This window comes from Alligator mississippiensis, chromosome 10, assembly GCF_030867095.1.
Source record: "Alligator mississippiensis isolate rAllMis1 chromosome 10, rAllMis1, whole genome shotgun sequence".
Taxonomy (NCBI): Eukaryota; Metazoa; Chordata; order Crocodylia; family Alligatoridae; genus Alligator; species Alligator mississippiensis.
The window spans coordinates 75832589-75846180 of record NC_081833.1 but is presented as its reverse complement, the minus strand read 5'-3'; the positions used below and the strand labels follow the sequence as shown (position 1 = coordinate 75846180).

Here is a 13592-nt window from a genome sequence, read left to right as displayed (position 1 = left end):
TCTGATGGAAGCGATCACCTTGCCCGGCCTTAGGAAGGTATCCAGGTTGTGGCTGGATTGGTCTCAAACGAATCCAAGCTCGTGGCAGCACTGGGGATGCATAGGCGGGTGCACGTGCACCCCCTGGAAGCACCAGCTGCAAAACCAGATGTGCCCCCGGAAATGCACGTCCAGTTTTGCCGCTGGCTCGGTGATGTGCCGCTGGGGGACCCCCCGCCCCCGTCAGCTGCTGGGCCCCTCACCCCGTCAGCGATTTGGTGCCCCCCCCCATGATCTCTTTTCTTAGACAAACTAGATATTTGCAACCTCCCCCCCCCCAATGTCTTTATTTGCAGGATTTCAGGCACGGGCACCCTTCATCAGGCACAGGACATTGCAAAGACTGCACAAGTTCTAGGTACAAATGGAACCAGAACTCGTGACGGAGGTGATATCTTTAATTAGACCAACTAGATATTTGCAAACAAAAATAAAGAAATGTCTTTATTTGCAAGCTTTCAGGCACAGATATTTCAGAAAATGTCTTTTCTTACACCAACTAGATATTTGCAACAAAAAAAAGTCCTTACTTGCAAACTTACAGGCACGGGCACCCTTCACCAGGCACAGGAGATTGGAAAGATTGTATGACTTCTAGGTACAAAAGGAATCCTCGTGGCAGAGGTGATATCTTTTCTCAGACCAACTACATATTTGCAAAATAAATGTCTTTATTGGCAAGCTTTCAGGCACGGGCACCCTTCACCAGGCACAGGAGATTGCAAAGACTGTACAAGTTCTCCTAGGTACAAATGGAATCAGGACTCATGGCAGAGGTGATATCTTTAATTAGACCAACTAGATATTTGCAACAAAAAATGAATTTGTTTGCAGGGTTTTTGGTTGTAGCCGTGTTGGTCTAAGGACATAGGCAGGCAAGTTTCTTTTGAGTAGGTGTGATGTCTTTTATTGAACCAACTGAGTAGCTGGAAAAAAGTTCTTAGCAAGCTTTCAGGTGAAGTCACCCTTTGCCAGGCGTAGGGAGTCTCTGCTAGTCTTTGTTTGCAAGCTTTCAGGCTCAGGCACCCTTCATCAGGTGTAGGAGATTGCAAAGATTGTAACAGTTCTCCTAGGTAGACATGACAATTCATATTTCATTTCTTAAGCTCTTAGTAAAGCACTCAGGATGAAGGGAGGATACAGCGCTTGCCCCCCTGCCTCCTCCTGTCTTGGAGGTGAAAGCCGAAAGCTCCCCATTCTGGAGCCATTTATTCCACCTACCACTTGCACCTCTTTTTTGGGTTGCGTGGGGATAAATACTGCAGGGAGACAGTCTATGTTGCCTGGGAGTGGTGAACTAAGGGGTGACCCTAGGAACAGGATCTCTCTGTGCTTTAGGAGCTGGGTCAGCTGTACCAAATTCATGTGTTTTCTGGTGAAATTCTACTCTCATTGACAGGGAGTGACAGCACGGGGCTACTGATGGATCCTGTGCTTGGGGCTCGTTCTGCTGGTGAACAGGCGTGCTTTCATGGGCGCAGGACCCCCAGTGCCAACCAGAAGGCTGGTGATCAGTAGGAGCAAGTAGTCACATGAACACTGATGTATCAAGCCATGCCTTATCCAGTTCCTGAGCCAAAAGCTTATGTAATATTTCTCCCTTGCAAGCTTTTAATCATAGACCTGCAAGGGGCTTCTGAACTATTCTCTCTCTTCCCTTTGCCCATTCCCCTCCCTGGTCTACAGGTACAATCTTGCTGATGCAACCATACTGGTGTGAAAGAGAAATCACTCCCCCAAAGGATTCTGCTCTGCTGATACAGGCCCCCGGTGTGAGTCACATTGGCATGTGTGACTCCGGGGAACCGATTTAAGTGGCGTCAACCTATATTCTCATACATTCTTATGTATCCAGGAGGGAGATTTGCCCACACAGCTCCGGCAGGAAGTGCAAGTTTGCTGTTGCTATCATCATTCAACCCCACTTCTCTCTCTTTGGCGAAGGGTTTTGAGGAAGCCATCTGTTGTCAGGGGGTGGACTTCCCTCACACCCTCCAGAATCTGGTGTCTGCCCTCTGCTCTGCTCCTCTAAAGTTAATTCTCTCCCCTTTTCCAAGGCTGATCATCTCCTCGCATAGCCACTTGTCTTCCGCTCTGATGTTGCTGGCTGTACGCTTCTCCCGGAAACCCTGTCTGCCTCCAAAAATTCTGGCCGACTGTCCTCTTACTTTGCAGATCCTTCTCCTCCTCCCTTCCCCGCTCTATTACCACTCCCCAGAGTTCTGTCCTCGCTTTCCCCTACCGCTGGCCCTGGTATGACTTCATTCATTCCCATCATCGTCTCTCAGCTCCATGCCAATGGGTCTTTCCCCCCTCCAAAGTTGTGGTCTGTCTAAGCTCACCTGTCTTCCCAAGTGCTAGACAGCTTTTTTTTAAATGGAAGGCTATGGTGCTAGGTAAAAGAAAAATAATACATAGTTATCTTTTGAGAGGCTCTTCCCCCTCTCCTTGGTGTGTCTAAATTAACATCCCCTTTCTGGAAGAGTCTCTTAGGATGTTAATTGTCATCTGCCCCCTGGGATGTGTCTGAGTAAACCTTCTACTTAGCAAGGTCTATTAGCATGTTAATATCCTTCTCACGCCTGGAAGTCTTTTTGTATCACTGGCTTAATTGTCAAACAGCTTAATTTATAGACACAAAATTAAACTCACTCCAATTAATCCATACTGGATGGTCAAAGCTTGCAGCTTCGTGGTGGGGATAGGACAGGCCATGATTTGGAAGCAAAGGGCTTGTCTACACTATAGAGCCCGTGCCAGCAATACCCCACTCAGTGGAGATGCAATGGATGCTGCAATGGGAGGTCTTTTACCCCACAGCTACCTGCACAGTCCTGCATGGTATGTGCTATGCTGGTGAGAGTTCTTTTGACAGCACCGTTGGAGTCGCTATGGGAGTTTGGCCAGCACTATCTACCCTGGAAATCTTCAAGAGGAGACTAGACAGTCACCTTGCTGGGATCACCTGACCCCCAGGTATCTTTCCTGCTTGGTGCAGGGGGCTGGACCTGATGATCTCCCGGGGTCCTTTCTGGCCTTACAATCAACGAATCTATGAATCTGATGGGGGCCCATTTCAGTCTTCTTAGTTGACATGACTACACCAGCAAAACTGTGTAGCACAGACCTGGGTTTGACACAGGGAACACTGACTCTGTAAACCGAGGGAGTTTACCCATGCTAGCTTAAATCTGGGTAACAGCAGCAATGAAGATGCAAGAGTGAACTACAGCTCAGGCTAGCAACTAGAGTACAACCCCACCAGGAGTGCTGAGGACAAGCTCTGGTGGCTGGGTCATGTCGCTGTGGCTTTAGTGCAATCGCTACCTGTGGTAGAGCTTGCAGGGGTACGCTGACCTGGCTATCTCCATTTAGTTCTGCAGACATCCCCATGAGGGGAGGGATTTGGACTCTGGCCCTGTTTAGAACAGGAAAATAGCTCCTGTAGTAGGTCCCCCCTAGAGTATACCAAGACCAGCTAATACAATCTTAAATGCATTAAACTGCATTTCCATTAAGGACTAATCATGTTAGCTGACTCAGTTTAAAAATAACACCTTATTATTATTAACCTTGTTTATCACAATTGGGTCTTGGGGCCAGGCACAGACAGGGCCTTCTTGTGCTCAGCATTATATGGAAACAAAGTCCCCTACCTCGAAGAGTTTATAGCCTTAGTAGAAAAGGGACATGCATGGTGGGGGGGAAAGGGCAGAGTACGCTGAGTGCATAATGGGATGCCGGCAAAAGATACGACTTTTGCAGTTTTCTTGAGGGGGTGGAGAAGCTGATTGCAGGGACAAATTAACTGTAAAGTAAAGCAAAGGAGGAGTGGGCAGCTTTCTCCTAGGATATCTTTGCTGGGAGAATACAGTGGTTTAGGAACACACAGCTGGAGGGTCCCTTTCTGGGCCACTGGGTGCAGTTCTCTGTTCTTAAGGGCAGCTGCACCGTATGATCCCTATCAACGGACTGGGGAAGTGCAAACCGAGAACTAGATTTTGTTTTAATTCAGTTTAAACTGGTGCAAAATCCTACTGCAGACTCACCTACAACATGGTACATGGTCATTTATCAGCACAGGCTATCGACATATCTTGTGTGCTGGTAAATTCGGTCAGGTCTACATGCAAAACCTGCATTGTTTTACTGACATAAAACCAAAGAATACTCTGGTGCTACTTGCTGCTTTTAGACAAGATTTCAGCTACGCTGATAAAACGGAGGGTTAACCGGGCTTAAAGTGAAGCAGCATTAGAGGTCTGTACCAGTGTAGTTAGGACTTGTCTAAGCACAAACTTGCACCAGTTTAACAAAAAGGCAGAGTCTAGACTAGGATTTGTTAACAAACATGGCTCTCCCTCCTCCTCCTCCAGCCATGGCTGAGCGCAGCCCCAGACACTCTTTTCCAGGTATTTGCTAGCCAAAACGGGGCTACCCTTCATTTTGACCCTCTGAACCAGAAGAGTTTAGCTCTAGCCCAACAGTCAGAGCAAGAGGAACAAGAGATTGCGCTCTCCAGACTATTCATCTTCAAGCATAGGCGATCCTCCAGTGGTGGCAGTGCTATATTAAACTTTGCTTCTTAGGGAAGTCTCACAGGGATGTGCCTCTTTGTAATGCCTAGGACAAAGGAGGATTAGAGAGAGATGCAAAAAATCTTGGCTCTCTTGCCCCAGATGAGCATCCAAGATATATTATTAGCCTGATAAAATGGAGTCAAGAGCCAAGGTGGCTTAATTGCCTCTCCAGAATGCAAAGATCTGATCGCGTACTGCATGGATTAAAAGGCTGCTAGTGCCTTCCTCTCTCTGTATATGAAATGTAACCTTGGAAAAGGTGACTTCATTTGCTGCCCTTCAACTGGTCATACAGCTTCCTTTGGGAGTGCATCCAATATTTGGAGAAGACAGATATAACCTGATCCAGGCTTGGCCTTGCTGGGATATGCTCCAGCTATTACATCACTGAGTAAGAGAGAGACTTAAAAAAGCATATTTACTACTGGTGACCAGCGCTGAATTGGACACTGAAATGCCCATCTTTTCTCCTGGAACAGGTGCAGGACAGAAACATCGGTACAAATCCAGCCTGCCCCCTCTACCTCCCACCTCCCAAACCAGGCAGCCTGACATAAATAGGGGGCAATTAGCATCCTTTTGGTGCTAGTGCTTCTCAGAACACAAGGCAAACTCCTGTCATTGCCAGATAAACCCCCTTTTGTATATGCATGGAGTGCGACAGGTCCAGACTAGTTCTGCTTGACATGGCACTTTCCTTTGCCATGCAACTGCTAGGGATATGGAAGTCAGGAACTCACACTAACCACATACTGAAAGGCCATTTACTCTAAAAGTATAGAAACTGGAGGTACTTGCAAGCTTTTTCTAAACTGAGATTATTTATTTATACTGCATAGACACCCCAGTCACAGACTTGGACTCAACTGTATCTGGGGCTGTACAATCAAGGAACAAAGAAACACATAACATGCGTAGCTGGGCACACAGCAATCAGCCTAGGAAACTCCAGCTAACAGAGATTGCTGTAGCATAAATCTTTAGCAATTCCCATCCCTCCACACTCTACGCTGGCTTCTCCAAGAACAGCAAGCCAAGATCCAAGGGCTGGTCCTTATCTTCAGAGCACTGTGTTCTGCATATCTGCTAGAGGCTAAAGCTCCCAGATGAAGACCACAGTTGAAGTCTCTCCTCCTGAGGCCCAATGGAAGTCTGTATGATGTGGGCAAAGCTCATCTGTGCTTTCCTGGGAGATGATCCAAGACTATCATTCCCCCCGCAAGCTAAGAGACCTTTGCAACTTTCATCCCTTCCTGCTCCAAGTGCCAGACACTTCTCCAACTCAGTTTCTTTAACACACACAGAACTATGTGGATATTTAAAGACGGAAAACCACCACGAAACAAAACATCCGACATGACTGTGCATGCCTAATTCACGCCTGGGAGAGGCAGGAAGGGGAATGAGCCACATGTGACATGGCATGTCACTTCATGAACGCTTGGGCAGAATTCAGACATTACAGTCATCAGGGAGGCATAAAAAAATCCGTATCGCAGAGAGCAACAGCCTCTTCCAAAGCACGCACAATTTAAAAATAAGACATCAAAAGGATACCAAAAGGGTGGCAGGAGGAAACAGCAAGTTGTGATCAAAAGCCTGTGTCAGGTAGGTTGCTGGGAACGGCTTAGTGAAAGAAAGGAAACAAGCAAAAAGTATCCATTTAAAATCAATGTGGCTTGAATGGGATGTGAAATGTAGCATGGGAGAGCAACAGAACTGGCATGCAAGTCCAAGGCCCCAACTCTGCATGTCGCTGCACATGGATGGACACACGTGTGTAGAGATTCACTGGCATCCACAGAGCTCTGCAAAAGCTTTGGGGTTTGTCAGGCGTGTTCCCCAAGTCATTTGAAATGTTGTCAGTCAATAAGGTCAGAGCAAGCAGCTGTCACTCTGCACCACCCAAATCCATGCAAAGCCAACAACCAAAGTAAATTAGTATTTGGAATCATTATGTTATTTGCAGTCATCAAAGCAGTAATTGGAATGGGATCCTGTCACAAGATCAATGCTTCCTGCATCAAAATAAGCATTTATCTAGCAGCAGGGGGCTCTTGGAACAGTGTCCCCTTCTAGTGCCAGGAGGCCCAATGTTCCACGGCTTTGTACTTCATGCTGTCACTGAGGACCTGATCCTGCTCTCAGACCCAGGGAGATACTCCCCTGTGCAAGCAGATCTCCACTGAAGCCAACAGGGATCCAGCGGCTCAGTTCCCAGTGCAGGCTCAGGCTGGGTGGTGCTCACACAGTGCTACCACCAGTAGTACAGTGTGTTACGAACTCAGAATCGACAGCATTTTACACCCACCTTTACCTCACTCTGCATAGCCGCAAACAACTGCATAAGGTGCATAGCAGGAGAAAACCAGGCCCATCATTTCTTCAAGGTGACCTGCAGAGAGCTTGTTTTTAACTGGGTTTTTCCTTTTTTGAGATACAGGCGACCCTTGCCATTCGCGGGGGATACGTTCTTGAGATCCCTGCGAATGGCGAAATCTGTGAATACAGCACTGTGTTCATGAACGTCATGAACACAGTGCCCCCGGTGACTGGGGGGTGGGCACAGCTGCACTGGCAAGGCGGGAGTCCAGTGGCAGCAAGCGCAGAGCTCCCAAGGAGCTCCTGTAAGCGTATTTAAGATGCGGATTTGGCATTCGCAAATATTTGAAACCGTGAATGCCGAACCCGCGACTAGCGAGGGTTTCCTGTGTAAGTATAGTTTGGAAGGGGGTTCTGCCTCCCGTATCTCAGGTACCCAGAGAATGCCAACCTTGCTCTCCCTTGGCTTTGTAAGAGGCTTTGTGGGAACTACAGATCCCAGATTGTAAGTAAGCAGAGGTGATAAAGCAAGTTTTTGTTAACAGTTTATTTGAAATGTTAGTCAGTGGAGGTAAGTAGATGTTTACAAAGCATAAAGCGATTACTCCCTTCCACTCATCTCCTGAACCTTCACTGTCATTTGACTCTAGGCAAGGCATCAAAGGCATTGGCTATTAAGTCTGTAAGGAGTTCATTCACATTCGTAACATCTCCTATCATCTACACCAAGCACCTGAGCCCCATCCACAATAATACCATCTCTGCTGATATTATTGGCTTAACTGGCAGAGATTATAACCACAAAGCTTGTTGGAGTAGACAGGTCTCTGTGCCTCCATTCGGCACCCCTAAAATTTGGATATCGTAACAACTCCCCATGTTGAGGGTGTTTATGTAATGTATGCAAGATGCTCAGAGAATGCTGCAGAGGGGTGCTATCTAAGCTCTGAGTTAAGTACGGCTACTTAAAGTCTGCAAAATCACTTTGTGACCAGTGCCAATTCTACCTCCAAAGTTAGGAAGAGAAAGTGTTGCGAAACCAGGATCATAGGGTCACAGCGTTCTCTCTCTGGAATGAGTCATTTAAATACATATCTGTGTTAGATCTAGTGTATGAAGAAAAAAACTGCACAGAGCAAAAAAGAGAAAGAAGAAAGACTGTTGCAAGAGAAGAAAGCATTGTGAAAACGTAGACAAGGTTCTTTGGGTGGATGTGATATCTTTTATTAAACCAACTACATAGTTGGAAAAATTGTTATCTGCAAGCTTTGGGGCACAAACACCCTTCTTCAGGCACAGGGAGAGTCTGTTGGTGTTTGTGTGCTCTCTTGGGTAGAATAGAAGCCAATATGCAAAATGCAAATGCGTGGCAGTGAGGATATGAGGGAATGGGAGAAAATACATGAGAGACAGGGGGGAGAACAAGGAATGTAGAGCTGGCGATAGAATGTAGCTGGTAAAATGCAGACGGGTTATCTGGGGTTATCAGATGGCAAGCAGGTGCCATAAAGCCAATGTCTATCTTTAGCCCATGATTTTTTGTATCCAGTAGATTTATGAAGTGAAGTTCGCAGGTTTGTCTATGAAAGGTGTTTTGTAAATTCCCTTTGAGGATCAGAACTGAGTGACTGGAGAGAGAGTGGTTGTCTTGTGAAAAATGTGCACCTACGGGTAATCTTGTCTTTGATAGATTTTCAGTGTGCTTTCTTTCTGGTACTCAGTTGCTGTTTGGTTTCTCCTACATATTTTCTATTACGGCATTTAGTGCACTGGATGAGATATATTACATTTCTGGAGGTGCAGGAGTAAGATCCAGGAATGGTGATGGGTCTGTTGTGAGATGTAGTTATTGTGGGAGTGGTGATGTGTTGGCAGGTTTTACATTTCTTGTCCTGGCATAGTCTGGAGCCATTTGGTGTGTTTTGGGTCATAAGAAATTTGCTTCTGGTTATGAGGTTGGCAAGGTTCCATGCTTGTTTAAAGGCAAGGATGGGTGGTTTTGGAAACATCTGTTTGAGACTTGGGTCTTCTTCTAGTTGCACTTGTTTAAGGATTTTCCATATAGGTTCCAAGGAAGGATGGTATGGCATAACCAACGGCGTGTGTTATTCATGGGGATTTTCTTTTTTATGCTGCAGCAATCCTTCACGTGGTATCCGGGTGGCTTTTTCAAAAGTATGATCCATCTCTCTGGAGTAGCGTCCCTGTTGGGTGAAAGCCCTTTTGAGACTGGCAAGGTGACGATTGCGGGTATTCTTCTTAGTGCATCGGTGGTATCAGAGGGCTTGGCTGTATATTACAGCTTTCTTGGTGTGTTTAGGGTGGTTGTTGTGAAAATGTAAGCATGGCATTCAATATCCAACATATAACAAGGGGTTGAATATTATTTAATGAAAATAGACTGTGAAGAGTGCACAGGTTTCATCCTGTCTGGCAAACAGGACAGACCCCGCTCTGCCCTGTCCTCCTCTTGAATAGTGTTTAGCACTTTCATGTCTCCCCTCCCTAGGATCTCAGCAGGAGGGCAAGGAAATCTGCAAGGATAAGGATGGAGGCTTGGGGAAAGGGAAGGGAGAAAGCTGAGATGACCATCCATGTTACAGGCTACCAGGTATTGCAAGAGGGAGCAGCATGGAAGAGGTAGCAGGCTTTCCTTCTTTAAGGGGTCTGCAACCCTTCCCCTCCCTTTTTTTTTTCCTTCTCTATGAAAGATAAATCAGGTTTGAACATATACTCCTCTCCCCCCTCCTTCCTCTTCTCCTCAGGGCTGTCAAGTTGGGTCTTCCATCTTAATGACATTGAGAGCTCATTCTCAGCCTTAACAGAAGGGTAAGAGAACCAAACCCATCAGAAAGAGAGGGTTTCCCCACCCCTTAAGCATTTCAGCTAAATAGGAGGGAACAAAAGCAAACATAATTGCAAGCAGCAAGGATAAAGTCAAAGTCATACTTTACTCACTACATTCCTGTGATACCATCATCTGAACAGGCCTGCAATCATCCACCACATCTTCCCCGGCTGAGTACACCTGGATTTCCAGTGTAAAGAAAACAAACAGATGAAATATTCAGATGAAAAGAAACCACTCCTCTGAGAAAAAAAAACACAACATTCTTGCTTTCTTCTGCAGGCCACCTTTAACTCTTTTCTAGTAGGTTGATAGTTCATGCTGTCATGTGTGTTCAAATAAAAAGGTCAGGGCCACCCAGAAGGAGGTTTTAACTTTCATCATAATGCAGGATCTCTGACCCAGAGGACATTAATGACTTTCAGGGAAACTGTTATGGCCAAGTATATTTAGGAAATGAAAAACCACATTTCCCCTCTTGTCCACTAATAATCATTAGGCATTGGAGAAAGGCAGCAAAGTTATATGTAACATTTCACAGTGGAATACAAAAAAGAGAAACTGGAGAAAGGACAATAGGAGATCCTTTTCCCTTTGACAGTTTTATTGCATCTTATGGAGGAGGGAGAGGAATAAAGATCAAAGAACAAAGTCTGTGTCGAATAGGGGACAGTTTTAACAAGTTCAGAAGTATGGTAATGGTGTTGAAAGATCTTTATTAACACCACATGCCCCTGAGACATCCCTGCATAGATACAGGACTAAACAAAAGGACTCTTCGTATTCAGAGCAACCGGTGGCCAGCCTAGATCCCAACCAGGTAAGCACAGCCTAAGGGCTGTCCAAATTCATCATCTGGCTACTAAAAAGTTCCTTTGGATTTTTCCAACAGCTGGGAAAGAAGAACTGTATGAAGCCTCTCCGACTCCCAGGACACCCTCTGTACTGTGGGCTCCTGTGTGGAGGGAAATAGCAGCACTGATTCTGAACCTGTTGGAAAACTCCCTCCCAGGAAACCTCTGCACCCAAGAATATTTTCTAGGGATGCTCCAGCTGCTTTGTCTCTGTTGGTGTGAAGGGGCCCTAACACAAAAAGTGAACATGCCTCATATTGCATGAAGCATGGAAGCCTATTCTCTCTGTCAGATGTGAATGAGCTGCTGAGCTCTTAAAAGCAGGCTATTGTGCTCAAGCCAGCGCATTTCATACTGCCCGTGGTTTCTTTGTGCTCCACCCATCTGTTCTCTCTTTTCTTATACTTGGATTGTAAGGTCTCTGGGGCTGTGACTGTCTTTGTTCTCTCTGCATTGCACCCAACACAGTGGGACACTAGTTCTTAGCTGGGACTTTGACTTGCTGCTGCAATACAAATAGCACAGTAACAGACAACTATCATATTTTTACACTGGCAAGGTTCTTTGGGTAGATGTGATATCTTTTAGTAGACCAACTAAATAGATGGAAAAAAGTTCTTTGCAGGCTTTCGGGCACAAACATCCTTCAAACTTGCAAATAACCTTTTTTCCAACTATTTAGCTGGTCTAATAAAAGATATGACATCTACCCAAAGAACCTTGCCTGCATATGTCCTTAGACCAACACAGCTACAACCAACAACCCTGCACATTTTTACACTAGCATTTAATGCAGGAATGGCCCAACTACAACGTTCCCTGAAGTAGGAGCCCAATGTTCACGTGGGCAGCAACCTTGATAAAAGGGTAATGCACAGTAGTCAAGCGTACATGAAGTGATCAGAGATAAACATCCTTTACTGTTGATATGACTGATAAATGTTATTACTATATGTGTTTTTTACTGTGTCAATTGTGGACCTATGCACAAAATTTTCATAGGTTTATGATTTGATTTATCACCATATTTGTATTTGACTACGTTAATTTTAGGAGTAGGAACAACGCTTTGATATTGGTTGGCCCTATTTTATTGTTATATTTGTATTTTTGTTCATTTTAAATTTATATTACAGTTCTATGTCTGTTGTGTTGTTTTTGGGAGCATGGCTTTTAGCCAGAATTCTTAATAAACCTGAGTCCGAGTCAAGCATACAAGCACTTGCTTCTGTTGTCACTAGTCCATTGGGATAAAGGCAAGAGAGCAGGTCAGCTGGGGAGAGAAAACAGCTACTTCTCCTCCAAAAGGAAAAGCAGGAGCAACTGAAGAGGCTCATTCAGCGGCAAAGGTTATTTTCCAAGATTCTCAATTTTAACTTTGAGTCTTACATGCCTGCCTTTTATAAATGGAAGGGATAGCCCCTGAGCAAATAGGTGCAGTCATTAGGGTATGGAGGAAAAAGGCTAGTTTCCTGGACACCAAGGTATAGTCTGTATGGCTACGTCTTTGCCGAGGTTGGTTAGGATTAGCCTTCAGGACCCCACCTGTGCAACCGTATCCGCAAGGTGCTGCACTGCCCTGCACGCTGGAATGGATTCCTGATGGGAGTATGCCACACTTCTTGGCAAGGCATTCAACTTGTCCGCTAGAGGAATTAATTTGCCTGGTCCCGTCTCTCACTTGTCTAGCGCAGGGTCTCTATCTGTGGCAATGACATAAAAACAATAGTTTTATGCAAATATCTTCCAAGCGGAGCTACTCATTAACGCAGACAGTTCCAAAGGCCAAAGCAAACAGCATTTGGCACTAAAACTTATAATTAAAATGTCGTTAAGAATTCAGTCCCAAGCCACAGCGATCTGTAGCATACTTAGCTTCTCTTTTCAGTGCTACAGTGGGCAGACACGGGGTTTAAACACCGACCCAGCACCCAACAACAGAGGAGAGCGATAAGGAAGTACCTAGGCAGGACGAACAGCACTCGGGCTCGATTCAGCTGCCCTTGCGCAGCAGCGTCTCTCCTTTTTGGAAGGGTCCAGGAGAACACAAAACACCAGCAGACTCTCCCCGTGCCTGAAGAGGGGCGCTTGTGCCCAAAAGCTTGCGAAGAACAATTATCCCCAGAGATTTAGTTGGTCTAAAAGAAGATCGCACGTCTGCCTTTCCCTCAAGCAACACAGGAGACCACGTGTGCATTGTTCGCGGGTCGGGGGCGTCGCTTGTAGCCGTGTCGGTCGAGGGATGCGGGCAGGCAAGGTTATTATTTTATATTAAAAAATATATCATTATTATTAAAAGAAACAAACAAATAAATTGTGATTACAATAAATATTGCATCATTAAAAAAAACAAAAGGTGATGCCAATAAATAAATATGGTATTATTAAAGTTAATAATTCATTATTAAAGTAAATATTGTACTATTAATGATTAATAAATGAATATTGTATTATTAAAGTAAAAATATTGTATAATTAAAGGAAATAAATGATTTATTAAAGTAAACAAATATTGTATTATTAAAATAAATGGCTTAATAAATAAATGAATATATTATTATTAAAATGAACATACATATTGCATTATTAAAATAAATAAATGATTATTTTATTATTTATTCTTCCAATATATTAGAGTTGGAAGAATTGCTCTTTGCAATAAAGAGAGCGTGGGTGGTGGTCGCAGCCTGGCACCTGCCCCAGGCCTAGGCTCGCTGGCCCCGCAGGTGCTCGGCGCTGCACACAGCAAGGCCCTGCTGCAAGTCAAGTCCCTCCTTCAGACAAGCAATCCCAGCATCCTCTGCGCCACCCCAGACTCCTTCGCGCGCCCTCTCACACGAGCAGAAGCCGCCATCTTCCCTCACGTGACTCCCCCCTCCCAAAGCGGCCAATAGCGGGCGCGCTTCCTCGCCACCAATCGGAGGAGCCCTCGCGCCTCGTCAGCGCGCT

The 13592-nt window shown here is 45.3% G+C and overlaps 1 long non-coding RNA gene across 3 annotated transcripts; it reads right to left on the bottom strand.

Moving 5' to 3' along the window:
* Positions 1 to 5421: 5421 nt before the first annotated feature.
* Positions 5422 to 13515, bottom strand: LOC106739203 (uncharacterized). 3 transcript variants are annotated; one of them, XR_002088935.2, is made up of 4 exons: positions 12606 to 13515; positions 12189 to 12346; positions 9900 to 9969; positions 5422 to 9496 (listed from the first exon to the last, which is right to left on the bottom strand). It is a non-coding gene; the product is annotated as an uncharacterized LOC106739203 (long non-coding RNA). The 3 variants fall into 3 exon arrangements; XR_001372427.3 differs by having other exon boundaries at positions 5422 to 9475; XR_002088934.2 differs by having other exon boundaries at positions 5422 to 9145; positions 12606 to 13514.
* Between the last annotated feature and the right edge of the window lie 77 nt (positions 13516 to 13592).